Source organism: Bubalus bubalis, chromosome 22 (genome assembly GCF_019923935.1).
Source record: "Bubalus bubalis isolate 160015118507 breed Murrah chromosome 22, NDDB_SH_1, whole genome shotgun sequence".
Lineage (NCBI taxonomy): Eukaryota > Metazoa > Chordata > Mammalia > Artiodactyla > Bovidae > Bubalus > Bubalus bubalis.
Window position 1 is genome coordinate 20,780,333 of NC_059178.1, and position 13,666 is coordinate 20,793,998.

Below are 13,666 nucleotides of genomic sequence, written 5' to 3' on the forward strand. Positions count from 1 at the left end.
TTTTACATGTTTCAATGCCATTCTCCCAAATCTTCCCACCCTCTCCCTCTCCCACAGAGACCATAAGACTGTTCTATACATCAGTGTCTCTTTTGCTGTCTCGTACACAGGGTTATTGTTACCATCTTTCTAAATTCCATATATATGCGTTAGTATACTGTGTTGGTGTTTTTCTTTCTGGCTTACTTCACTCTGTATAATAGGCTCCAGTTTCATCCACCTCATTAGAACTGATTCCAATGTATTCTTTTTAATGGCTGAATAATACTCCATTGTGTATATGTACCACAGCTTTCTTATCCATTCATCTGCTGATGGACATCTAGGTTGCTTCCATGTCCTGGCTATTATAAACAGTGCTGCGATGAACATTGGGGTACTCGTGTCTCTTTCCCTTCTGGTTTTTTCAGTGTGTATGCCCAGCAGTGGGATTGCTGGATCATAAGGCATGTCTATTTCCAGTTTTTTAAGGAATCTCCACACTGTTCTCCATAGTGGCTGTACTAGTTTGCATTCCCACCAACAGTGTAAGAGGGTTCCCTTTTCTCCACACCCTCTCCAGCATTTATTACTTGTAGACTTTTGGATTGCAGCCATTCTGACTGGCGTGAAATGGTACCTCATAGTGGTTTTGATTTGCATTTCTCTGATAATGAGTGATGCTGAGCATCTTTTCATGTGTTTGTTAGCCATCTGTATGTCTTCTTTGGAGAAATGTCTATTTAGTTCTTTGGCCCATTTTTTGATTGGGTCATTTATTTTTCTGGAGTTGAGCTGTAGGAGTTGCTTGTATATTCTCGAGATTAGTTGTTTGTCAGTTGCTTCATTTGCTATTATCTTCTCCCATTCTGAAGGCTGTCTTTTCACCTTGCTAATAGTTTCCTTTGATGTGCAGAAGCTTTTAAGGTTAATTAGGTCCCATTTGTTTATTTTTGCTTTTAAAAATATGGAACGCTTCACGAATTTGCGTGTCATCCTTGCGCAGGGGCCATGCTAATCTTCTCTGTATCGTTCCAATTTTAGTATATGTGCTGCCGAAGCGAGCACTTCCCTTTATTTTTAAATGAAACCACCCCACCACCTAAAACACGAACTGTTCCAGATTACAGGTTCATGTTATTATCTCCTTCCCTATTTAAAGGGCTTCCCTGCTGGCTCAGGTGGTAAAGAATCTGCCTGCAGTGTAGGAGACCCGGGTTCAATCCCTGGCTCAGGAAGATCCCCTGGAGAAGGAAATGGCACCCCACTCCAGTATTCTTGCCTGGAAAATCCCATGGACAGAGGAGCCTGGCAGGCTACAGTCCATGGGGTCACAGAGAGTTGGACACGCCTGAGCACAAGTACGTGTGCTCAGGGACTTCAGACAGCTTCCATAAGTAGGTCCTGGAAAACTCCACAAGTAGTGATCAGAGCAGATCCAGCCTTGGAAGGGTCTGAAGGTTATACAATTGGATGGCTCTTCAACAGAAAATATTTTAATCCTATAACTTCATATAGATAACAAATGTCCATGCGAACACATTGCTGGAATCCCTCCCTTGGTCTCAACAGAAGTCTATGGAAATGCAAGGCCTGGAGTTTAAATTTCATTGGCTTCACAGTAAATCTACCTGTGGAGATGACATTTGAATTGGGTTTTGAAGGTTATCTAAGAGTTTGCAGACAAAGAAGGAATAACCCACCTGGAAAAGCTGTTAGTATTCCCAAGTGCCAAAGATGTGACAATGATGTGTGCATCACTGCATTGATTACATGGAGTTGAGTGATGGAGTGATTGATGTCAGTGGAGTTGTTCTGGAGACAGATTGACCATAGCTTTGGTGTACTGAGAAGCTTTGGTTATAGTCTATGTCATGTGCTTAGGGGGGTTTTACTCAAAGGAATAATAATGACCAGATCTGTTTTGTTTAATGTTAGTGGAGGAGAGTCTGGAGACCTCTCCAGGAACATGGTTCCTGGTAAGGATGCAAAGAAGAATCCAAGATCTTAGCCATTGAGAGAAAGTTTATTGATAATAAGGAAACAAAGAACAGAGAGGGCATCTCAAGAGAGAAGTGGGCCACACCAAGGGAGGCAGTGGCCTATGAAGACTGGGGTACAGTTTTTTTTTTTAATTTTATTTTATTTTTAAACTTTACATAATTGTATTAGTTTTGCCAAATATCAAAATGAATCCGCCACAGGTATACATGTGTTCCCCATCCTGAACCCTCCTCCCTCCTCCCTCTCCATACCATCCCTCTGGGTCGTCCCAGTGCACCAGCACCAAGCATCCAGTATCGTGCATCGAACCTGGACTGGCAACTCGTTTCATACGTGATATTTTACATGTTTCAATGCCATTCTCCCAAATCTTCCCACCCTCTCCCTCTCCCACAGAGTCCATAAGACTGTTCTATACATCAGTGTCTCTTTTGCTGTCTCGTACACAGGGTTACTGTTACCATCTTTCTAAATTCCATATATATGCGTTAGTATACTGTATTGGTGTTTTTCTTTCTGGCTTACTTCACTCTGTATAATAGGCTCCAGTTTCATCCACCTCATTAGAACTGATTCAAATGTATTCTTTTTAATGGCTGAGTAATACTCCATTGTGTATATGTACCATAGCTTTCTTATCCATTCATCTGCTGATGGACATCTAGGTTGCTTCCATGTCCTGGCTATTATAAACAGTGCTGCGATGAACATTGGGGTACACGTGTCTCTTTCCCTTCTGGTTTCCTCAGTGTGTATGCCCAGCAGTGGGATTGCTGGATCATAAGGCATGTCTATTTCCAGTTTTTTAAGGAATCTCCACACTGTTCTCCATAGTGGCTGTACTAGTTTGCATTCCCACAAACAGTGTAAGAGAGTTCCCTTTTCTCCACACCCTCTCCAGCATTTATTATTTGTAGACTTTTGGATCGCAGCCATTCTGACTGGCGTGAAATGGTACCTCATATAGTGGTTTTGATTTGCATTTCTCTGATAATGAGTGATGTTGAGCATCTTTTCATGTGTTTGTTAGCCATCTGTATGTCTTCTTGGAGAAATGTCTATTTAGTTCTTTGGCCCATTTTTTGATTGGGTCATTTATTTTTCTGGAGTTGAGCTGTAGGAGTTGCTTGTATATTTTTGAGATTAGTTGTTTGTCAGTTGCTTCATTTGCTATTATTTTCTCCCATTCTGAAGGCTGTCTTTTCACCTTGCTAATAGTTTCCTTTGATGTGCAGAAGCTTTGAAGTTTAATTAGGTCCCATTTGTTTATTTTTGCTTTTATTTCCAATATTCTGGGAGGTGGTTCATAGAAGATCCTGCTGTGACGTATGTCAGAGAGTGTTTTGCCTATGTTCTCCTCTAGGAGTTTTATAGTTTCTGGTCTTACGTTTAGATCTTTAATCCATTTTGAGTTTATTTTTGTGTATGGTGTTAGAAAGTGTTCTAGTTTCATTCTTTTACAAGTGGTTGACCAGATTTCCCAGCACCACTTGTTAAAGAGATTGTCTTTAATCCATTGTATATTCTTGCCTCCTTTGTCAAAGATAAGGTGTCCGTATGTGCGTGGATTTATCTCTGGGCTTTCTATTTTGTTCCATTGATCTGTATTTCTGTCTTTGTGCCAGTACCATACTGTCTTGATAACTGTGGCTTTGTAGTAGAGCCTGAAGTCAGGTAGGTTGATTCCTCCAGTTCCATTCTTCTTTCTCAAGATCGCTTTGGCTATTCGAGGTTTTTTGTATTTCCATACGAATTGTGAAAGTATTTGTTCTAGCTCTGTGAAGAATACTGTTGGTAGCTTGATAGGGATTGCATTGAATCTATAAATTGCTTTGGGTAGTATACTCATTTTCACTATATTGATTCTTCCAATCCATGTATATGGTATATTTCTCCATCTATTAGTGTCCTCTTTGATTTCTTTCACCAGTGTTTTATAGTTTTCTATATATAGGTCTTTAGTTTCTTTAGGTAGATATATTCCTAAGTATTTTATTCTTTCTGTTGCAATGGTGAATGGAATTGTTTCCTTAATTTCTCTTTCTGTTTTCTCATTATTAGTGTATAGGAATGCAAGGGATTTCTGGGTGTTGATTTTATATCCTGCAACTTTACTATAGTCATTAATTAGTTCTAGTAATTTTCTGGTGGAGTCTTTAGGGTTTTCTATGTAGAGGATCATGTCATCTGCAAACAGTGAGAGTTTTACTTCTTGTTTTCCAATTTGGATTCCTTTTATTTCTTTTTCTGCTCTGATTGCTGGGGCCAAAACTTCCAAAACTATGTTGAATAGTAATGGTGAAAGTGGGCACCCTTGTCTTGTTCCTGACTTTAGAGGAAATGCTTTCAATTTTTCACCATTGAGGATAATGTTTGCTGTGGGTTTGTCATATATAGCTTTTATTATGTTGAGGTATGTTCCTTCTATTCCTGCTTTCTGGAGAGTTTTTTTTTATCATAAATGGATGTTGAATTTTGTCAAAGGCTTTCTCTGCATCTATTGAGGTAATCATATGGTTTTTATTTTTCAATTTGTTAATGTGGTGTATTACATTGATTGATTTGTGGATATTGAAGAATCCTTGCATCCCTGGGATAAAGCCCACTTGGTCATGGTGTATGATCTTTTAATGTGTTGTTGGATTCTGATTGCTAGAATTTTGTTAAGGATTTTTGCATCTATGTTCATCAGTGATATTGGCCTGTAGTTTTCTTTTTTTGTGGGATCTTTGTCAGGTTTTGGTATTAGGGTGATGGTGGCCTCATAGAATGAGTTTGGAAGTTTACCTTCCTCTGCAATTTTCTGGAAGAGTTTGAGCAGGATAGGTGTTAGCTCTTCTCTAAATTTTTGGTAGAATTCAGCTGTGAAGCTGTCTGGACCTGGGCTTTTGTTTGCTGGAAGATTTTTGATTACAGTTTCAATTTCCATGCTTGTGATGGGTCTGTTAAGATTTTCTGTTTCTTCCTGGTCGAGTTTTGGAAAGTTGTACTTTTCTAAGAATTTGTCCATTTCTTCCACATTGTCCATTATATTGGCATATAATTGTTGATAGTAGTCTCTTATGATCCTTTGTATTTCTGTGTTGTCTGCTGTGATCTCTCCATTTTCATTTCTAATTTTATTGATTTGATTTTTCTCCCTTTGTTTCTTAATGAGTCTGGCTAATGGTTTGTCAATTTTATTTATCCTTTCAAAGAACCAGCTTTTGGTTTTGTTGATTTTTGCTATGGTCTCTTTTGTTTCTTTTGCATTTATTTCTGCCCTAATTTTTAAGATTTCTTTCCTTCTACTAACCCTGGGGTTCTTCATTTCTTCCTTTTCTAGTTGCTTTAGGTGTAGAGTTAGGTTATTTATCTGACTTTTTTCTTGTTTCTTGAGGTGTGCCTGTATTGCTATGAACTTTCCCCTTAGGACTGCTTTTACCGTGTCCCACAGGTTTTGGATTGTTGTGTTTTCATTTTCATTCATTTCTATGCAAATTTTGATTTCTTTTTTGATTTCTTCTGTCATTTGTTGGTTATTCAGCAGCGTGTTGTTCAGCCTCCATATGTTGGAATTTTTAATAGTTTTTCTCCTGTAATTGAGATCTAATCTTACTGCATTGTGGTCAGAAAAGATGCTTGGAATGATTTCTATTTTTTTGAATTTACCAGGGCTAGCTTTATGGCCCAGGATGTGATCTATCCTGGAGAAGGTTCCATGTGCGCTTGAGAAAAAGGTGAAATTCATTGTTTTGGGATGAAATGTCCTATAGATATCAATTAGGTCTAACTGGTCTATTATATCGTTTAAAGTTTGTGTTTCCTTGTTAATTTTCTGTTTAGTTGATCTATCCATAGGTGTGAGTGGGGTATTAACGTCTCCCATTATTATTGTGTTATTGTTAATTTCTCCTTTCATACTTGTTAGCATTTGTCTTACATACTGCGGTGCTCCTGTGTTGGGTGCATATATATTTATAATTGTTATATCTTCTTCTTGGATTGATCCTTTGATCATTATGTAGTGACCTTCTTTGTCTCTTTTCACAGCCTTTGCTTTAAAGTCTATTTTATCTGATATGAGTATTGCTACTCCTGCTTTCTTTTGGTCCCTATTTGCATGGAAAATCTTTTTCCAGCCCTTCACTTTCAGTCTGTATGTGTCCCCTGTTTTGAGGTGGGTCTCTTGTAGACAGCATATGTAGGGGTCTTGTTTTTGTATTCATTCAGCCAGTCTTTGTCTTTTGGTTGGGGCATTCAACCTATTTACGTTTAAGGTAATTACTGATAAGTATGATCCCATTGCCATTTACTTTATTGTTTTGGGTTCGAATTTATACACCGTTTTTGTGTTTCCTGTCTAGAGAATATCCTTTAGTATTTGTTGGAGAGCTGGTTTGGTGGTGCAGAATTCTCTCAGCTTTTGCTTGTCTGAAAAGCTTTTGATTTCTCCTTCATACTTGAATGAGATCCTTGCTGGGTACAATAAACTGGGCTGTAGGTTATTTTCTTTCATCATTTTAAGTATGTCTTGCCATTCCCTCCTGGCTTGAAGAGTTTCTATTGAAAGATCAGCTGTTATCCTTATGGGAATTCCCTTGTGTGTTATTTGTTGTTTTTCTCTTGCTGCTTTTAATATTTGTTCTTTGTGTTTGATCTTTGTTAATTTGATTAATATGTGTCTTGGGGTGTTTCGCCTTAGGTTTATCCTGTTTGGGACTCTCTGGGTTTCTTGGACTTGGGTGATTATTTCCTTCCCCATTTTAGTGAAGTTTTCAACTATTATCTCCTCAAGTATTTTCTCATGGTCTTTCTTTTTGTCTTCTGGGACCCCTATGATTCGAATGTTGTAGTGTTTAATATTGTCCTGGAGGTCTCTGAGATTGTCCTCATTTCTTTTAATTCGTTTTTCTTTTACCCTCTCTGATTCATTTATTTCTACCATTCTATCTTCTAATTCACTAATCCTATCTTCTGCCTCTGTTATTCTACTATTTGTTGCCTCCAGAGTGTTTTTAATTTCATTTATTGCATTATTCATTATATATTGACTCTTTTTTATTTCTTCTAGGTCCTTGTTAAACCGTTCTTGCATCTTCTCAATCCTTGTCTCCAGGCTATTTATCTGTGATTCCATTTTAATTTCAAGATTTTGGATCAATTTCACTATCATTATTCGGAATTCTTTATCAGGTAGATTCCCTATCTCTTCCTGTTTTGTTTGGTTTGGTGGGCATTTATCCTGTTCCTTTATCTGCTGGGTATTCCTCTGTCTCTTCATCTTGTTTAAATTGCTGAGTTTGGGGTGTCCTTTCTGTATTCTGGCAGTTTGTGGAGTTCTCTTTATTGTGGCATTTCCTCGCTGTGTGTGGGTTTGTACAGGTGGCTTGTCAAGGTTTCCTGGTTAGGGAAGCTTGTGTCGGTGTTCTGGTGGGTGGAGCTGTATGTCTTCTCTCTGGAGTGTAATGAAATGTCCAGTAATGAGTTATGAGATGTCTATGGTTTTGGGGTGACTTTGGGCAGCCTGTATCTCGAAGCTCAGGGCTGTGTTCCTTTGTTGCTGGAGAATTTGCTTGGTATGTCTTGCCCTGGAACTTGTTGGCCCTTGTGTGGTGTTTGGTTTCAGTGTCGGTATGGAGGCGTTTGATGAGCTCCTGTCAATTAATGTTCCTTGGAGTCAGGGGCTCCCTGGAGCCAGGGTTTGGACTTAAGCCTCCTGCTTCCAGTTATCGGTCTTATTTTCACAGTAGTTTCAAAACTTCTCCTTCTATACAGCACCATTGATAAAACATCTACGTTAAAGATGAAAAGTTTCTCTACTGTGAGGGTCACTCAGAGAGGTTCACAGCGTTACATGGAGAAGAGAAGAGGGAGGAGGGAGTTAGAGGTGACCCAAATGAGATGAGGTGGAATCAGTAGTGGAGAGAGTGGGCTAGCCAGTAGTCACTTCCTTATGTGCACTCCACAACTGGACCACTCAGAGATGTTCACGGAGTTATACAGAGAAGAGAAGAAGGAGGAAGGAGACAGAGGTGGCCAGAAGGATAAAAGGGGGGAATGAAAAGGAGGGAGACAGATCCAGCCAGTAATCAGTTCCCTAAGTGTTCTCCACCATCTGGAATACACAGAAATTCACAGAGTTGGGTAGAGTAGAGAGGGGTTAGGGAGGAGACACAGGCGACCTGGTGGAGAAAAAGGAGAGTCCAAAGGGAGAGAGAGCAGTCAAGCCAGTAATCTCGCTCCCTAGTGAAAAATGTGTCCTGAAGATTGGGTTCTTAAGGGTACAAAATTGGTAACAAATACATAAAAGCAAAAATTAAAAATCTAGAGTAGAGTTTGGAATTTCAAAAATACGATGTTAAAGAAAAGAAGAAGGAAAAGAAAGAGAGAAAAAATGAACAAAGAAAAACAAACAAGGTCGTGAAAATTATAAAGAAAATACAGGTACAAAATTGATAACTAATACCAAAAAGCAAAAATTAAAAATCTAGAGTAGAGTTTGGAATTTCAAAAATACAATGTTAAAAAAAAGAAGAAGAAAAATAGAGAAAACAAGCAAACAAACAATGTCGCAAAAATTATAAAGAAAATACAGGTACAAAATTGATATCAAATACAAAAAAGCATAAATAAAAATCTAGAGTAGAGTTTGGAATTTCAGATATACAATGTTATATAAAAGAAGAAGAGAAAGAAACAGAGAAAAAAAAAGTCACAGAAATTATAAAAAAAAACTATAGGTACAAAATTGATAACATATACTAAAAAGCTAAAATTAAAAATCTAGAGTAGAGTTTTTGAATTTCAAAAATACAATGTTAAAGAAAAGAAAAAACAAGGTCAAAAAATTATAAAATATATATATATGAAGTTTGCTGAAGAAGAAAAAAATAGGGTCTTTTTTTTTTTTGCAAAGTAATAGGTTATAAAAGTGAAAATTAAAGGAACAATAGAGGACTTAAAATTTTTTTTTAAATTAAAAGAAAGAATGATCGTAAAAATAGTAAAAATATATCTAGGACTTTCTCTGGTTTTGTTGTGTGTATTGTGGGTTCAGTTCATTTTTGGCTAGTTCCTTGGTCTGACTTATATTTCTCAAGATCTATAGGCCCCTTCCTATGTAGTCCGTAGTAACCACAGGGTTTTAATCTATTGCCTGTAGCTTCCAAGGGATTTCCCTCGGTTATAGCTTCTTCTGTTTGCTGGTCTCTTCAGTGTCTGGTTTCCGCCCTGACACAAAGGGGACGGTGGAGGACACTTTTTTTTTTTTTTAGGCTCACTTGTTCAGTCGCGCTGTGGGGAGGGAGGGAGGGATGCTGCAAACAAATAACACTGGCGTGCGCTCGCAGTGCCTCAACCACACTGGGTCTGCCCCCACTCACGGCGTGTGTAGTCTCCCTGCCCACACTGCTTGGGCTCTAGGTTGTTCCGCCTGGAACAATCCGAGGCCGGCCCTGGGCTGCATGCACCTCTCAGGTCCAAGCCGCTCAGGTTCAGGCACTCGGGTAGTCCTCAGAGGCGCAGACTCGGTTGGGCCTGCGTTTTGTGCTCTTCCCAGGTCCGAGCAGCTCAGGTGATGAGGTGTTTGGTGAGCGCCAAGGCTGCGACTTATCGCCTCCCCGCCACTCGGTTATCTGGGTGTAAAACCGGCGCACCTTCTCAGGCAGATGTTGACCGTCCAGACCCCCAAGAAGTTTTAGTTAGCAAAGAAGCCTGCTTACAGTTTTATAGATAATGTCTCTCTGGGGCTGCGATTGCCCCCTTCCGGCTCTGGCTGCCTGTCACCAGAGGGGGAAGGTCTGCAGCCGGCTATCTCTGTTCAGTCCTTTGTTCCGTGCGCGGGCCTGGAGGTGTCTTAGGTTAGGGCTGGCTTTTCGTGTGGTAGATACCCCACAGTCTGGTTTGCTAGCCCAAATTATTTCGCTCAGATAGTGCTCAGGGTATTCATGCCAGATTCTTACTCTAAGCGATGCAGCCCGCGCAGCGCCTCCCTGCCCAGCCCCCGCTTGCTAATGGCGTGTGCAGGCGTCTGCGCTGCTTCTCCGCTGGGGGAGTTACCGTAGGGCTCGCAATCTGCGAGTTTTAATTGTTTATTTTTTTCTCCCTGTTATGTTGCCCTCTGTGCTTCCAAAGCTCGGCACAGATTCGGCAGTGAGAAGGTTTCCTGGTGTTTGGAAACTTCTCTCTTTTTAAGACTCCCTTCCCTGGACGGAACTCCATCCCTCCCTCTTTTGTCTCTTTTTTTGTCTTTTATATTTTTTCCTACCTCCTTTCAAAGAGTTGGGTTGCTTTTCTGGGTGCCTGATGTCCTCTGCCGGCATTCAGAAGTTGTTTTGTGGAATTTACTCGACGTTTAAATGCTCTTTTGATGAATTTGTGGGGGAGAAAGTGTTCTCCCCGTCCTACTCCTCCGCCATCTTGGCTCCTCCCCCTGGGGTACAGTTTTTAAGGCAAAGTCATTTGCATAATCCAGGGGGGGGTCCTTGATTGGCAGTCTTGATTGACAGCTGCAGGTTATATACCAAGATTCTCTACTGCGCATGTCTTTCCCATAATTCAGTCTGTTATAATTAGATGTATGTATTCATGGAATATTTATGGACTCTTAATGACCGCCAGAGGTTACTTTAGTACAGGAGAGTGTGAGGTGTGTGCATGTGCAGAGTAGGGAAAGTTCTGCCAGTTGGCTGGTGGGGGATTTTTTTCCATCCCCCTGACTATTTTGGAGTACTGATGGGGGCATATTTGGGGCAGGGCTGGTAAACTGCTTGGTGCGATTAGGAGGCCATTGAGCTAAGGGGACGCCTCTCATTGCTCTCAGTTAAATTCCTGGCTGAAATTTCCCCATCAAGTGCATGGAGCCCAATTCATAGGGGAGATGGGCATCGTTCATCCAGGCTATTTCCTGCCATCCAGGGACAAAGAGGGGCCTTCGGTGTCCGTCACTTGGTAATTATGAATGAGAGGGGTTCGAAATGGAGATGTCCATGTCTGTCCGAGGGGTAATGATAGGAGGAGGTTGTCGAAGAGGCTAAAGGCTGGTATCCTTATTGCATTGGGAGTTAGGCTTGTATCTTATTAACCTGGGAGGAAACAGACCGGGATAGTAAGTTGAGGAGGCAGGGAGCAAGCAATAGAATTAGGAAAATACATATAAGTGGGATAAATAGGGGCCAGAGCCGCACATAAAGGTTTCTCTGACTGGAACCAGGACATAACTGTGGTTACCCATTTAAGATTTAATTTGTTTTGAATAGGTTTGTGTGATTTTTCCCCATAAGAAGGAACATGTGCCCCCTTGGGCTTTGGTTAAAAGGTCAAGTGCCTGCCAGTTTTGGAGTACTACACCTCCCAATGAGTTTATTTGTGTGTGAGGTTCACCCAAGGTGGGAGACATTTTGGACATGTGTGCATGCTAAGTCACTTCAGTTGTGTCCCACTCTTTGTGACCCCATGGACTGCAGGCCACTGGGCTCATCTGTCCGTGGGATTTTCCAGGCAGGAATACTGGAGTGGGTTGTTGTTTCCTCCTCCAGGAATTTTGGACATGGCCATGGTTACTTGAGTGAATATATGAAGTGAGGTACCCTGTTGCCATGCTGGCAATGCCTGTTAGGACAGAGATGAGGGGAAAGAGGACAGGCCCACTGCTGCCCTCTGTCTTCTGTTCAGAGGTGGACTCCCATGGGGCACTGGGAGGATCCACTGACCCAGCTAATGTTTGGTATGATGTGACTCAGGGGGCATTTTCCTTTCCACCCTAGGGGCAGGCTGAGGTCCCACAGATGAAAAAGAGGCCTTGAGATAGGGGTAAGTTTCTTCCTTAGGAGTAGAATGTAGTTGAGGATTGGTGTTACTGGCCACTGGGACTCCCAGCCGACCTCTAGGGGGAACAGAAGGTCCGAATTTGCCTGTGTGGATGCCGAAAGCAGCATAGAATTTTTAAAAGTGAGTTTGTTGTTCCCAGACCAGCAATTGTGCAAGAAGTGAGGGGTGACCAGAGGTGTCTAGTGAGCCCCGTCCTGGGGAGATGGAAGCACTGCTGGTGTCTGTGGGAGGGGTTTGTTTGGCACCTGTATTTTAGAGACTAAAAAGTCATGAAATTTGGGAAGGCTAGTAGTTTTTTTGTATTGTTTAACTGCTGCTTGGATAGTTTGGTTGGTTGTGTTCCAGTGTTGTTCACTTTTGGGGGAAGGGTCAGGGTGAAGGTGTGATTGCGTTGTGTGGCGATGTTACCCATAAGATACCCCATGGGTGATTGCCCTGAAAGCACGGGGGGGTATGAGAGCCTCGGTGAGGTTTGTTAGAACACTTTGAGGTTGTGGGGTTGATAGAGTGGCAGGAATGAGATTTAGACATTCTCGTAGAACTTGAAAAAAGATAGACTCTACATGATCTGACCTAAAGCTTGTGGTCCTAGGATCAAGTTGGGCATCTGAGTAAGCTGAGACTCTGGACCAAGTTTCTGTTGGCAAGGGTAAAATTTTCTGAAGGCTGCTGCTGGAGTTGCATGGCCAGTGGGGTGATAGGTTGTGGGCAGCAGCTCGGGTCTATGAATAGTCCTTTGGGTCTAAGGGATGTTGAGAGAGTTTAGATTGTGTGGTGCACCAGAGGAAGGGTGAGATGAGAGTTGAGTTTGGGTGGCATTTGGTTAACAATGAAGTCTGATGGGGGCCTCAGAGAGACAGGATAACCAAGGTTGGGTACTGCAGGTGTGAGATAGGATTATCTGCAGGAGGGCACAGCTCAGAAGAAGGAAAATTCAGTCGAGATATCAAGACTGTCACGTGGGTAACTGGCCATGTATTTAAAGATTTAGATTGTTACCTATTTTTGGTCCTTTTGAAGAGGAACTTAAGGGCTTCAAATGGCTCACAGGTGTAGAATGTCAGAGTGCTTCTATCTTCAGGGGTGGTTTCCAAGGCTTCCCCCTGGAATGGTGAATCCTGCTGGAGGTTCCTGGAACCCTGATAGTTGCAAGTGAGGAAAGGAGGACTGGAAGAGGTCCCTTCCCAATAAGGTCCAGTTGGGACTTGGGAGACCTGTCCTTCCAGGTTCTGATAAGAACAGATGAATGAGGGCTAGGAGAGTTGATTTTTAGGCCAGTTTTCCTAAGGACCTATTGAGACATTGAGAGTTTGGTTACATAAGATGGTAACCCTAGGGTTTCCCTGTCCATAAGGAGGTCTGATGTTGGGAAAGGATGTCTGCATAAGGCTTTGTATGGACTCAGTCTGAGGGGATCCTTTGGAGTTACTCTACTGCAAATAGGTAAAAGGGTTATTTTAGAGAAGCTTCCTGGGTTAGTTTTCAGAGGCTGTTTCTGAGGAATTGATTGGCTGTTTCTACCTTTCCTGAGGTTTGGGGCCTCCAGGAGCAATGTAGAGCAAACCTTTTGTCGAGGGCTTTGGCAATGGACTGGGTTATAGTGGAAATAAATGAGGACCCCTTATCAGTTTGAAGGGAGTGGGGAAGGCCAAATTGGGAAACAACTTCTTGTAGAAGTTTATTGCTAACTTCTGGGCCTTTATCTGTCCTTGTTGGGTAGGCCATCCTGTGAAGGTGTCTACAGAGACTAGTAAGTACTTGTAGCTCCGGGAGGGAGGTATCTGGGTGGAATCCATCTCCCGGTCTTCCCAGGAGAAGTCCCATGTCATTGGATGGGTTGAACCAAGGCAGGATGTTTATTTCCCTGGGGGGA

General features: G+C 41.6%; 1 long non-coding RNA gene and 1 other non-coding gene across 5 annotated transcripts in view; one reads left to right on the forward strand and one right to left on the reverse strand.

Moving 5' to 3' along the window:
- Nucleotides 1-13,666, forward strand: part of LOC112581451 — an 84,395-nt gene that overhangs the window by 15,497 nt on the left and 55,232 nt on the right. The gene's annotated exons all lie outside the window — the stretch shown is intronic.
- On the reverse strand, nt 941-1,047 carry LOC123465296. The gene has a single exon (XR_006640499.1). It is a non-coding gene; the product is annotated as a U6 spliceosomal RNA (small nuclear RNA).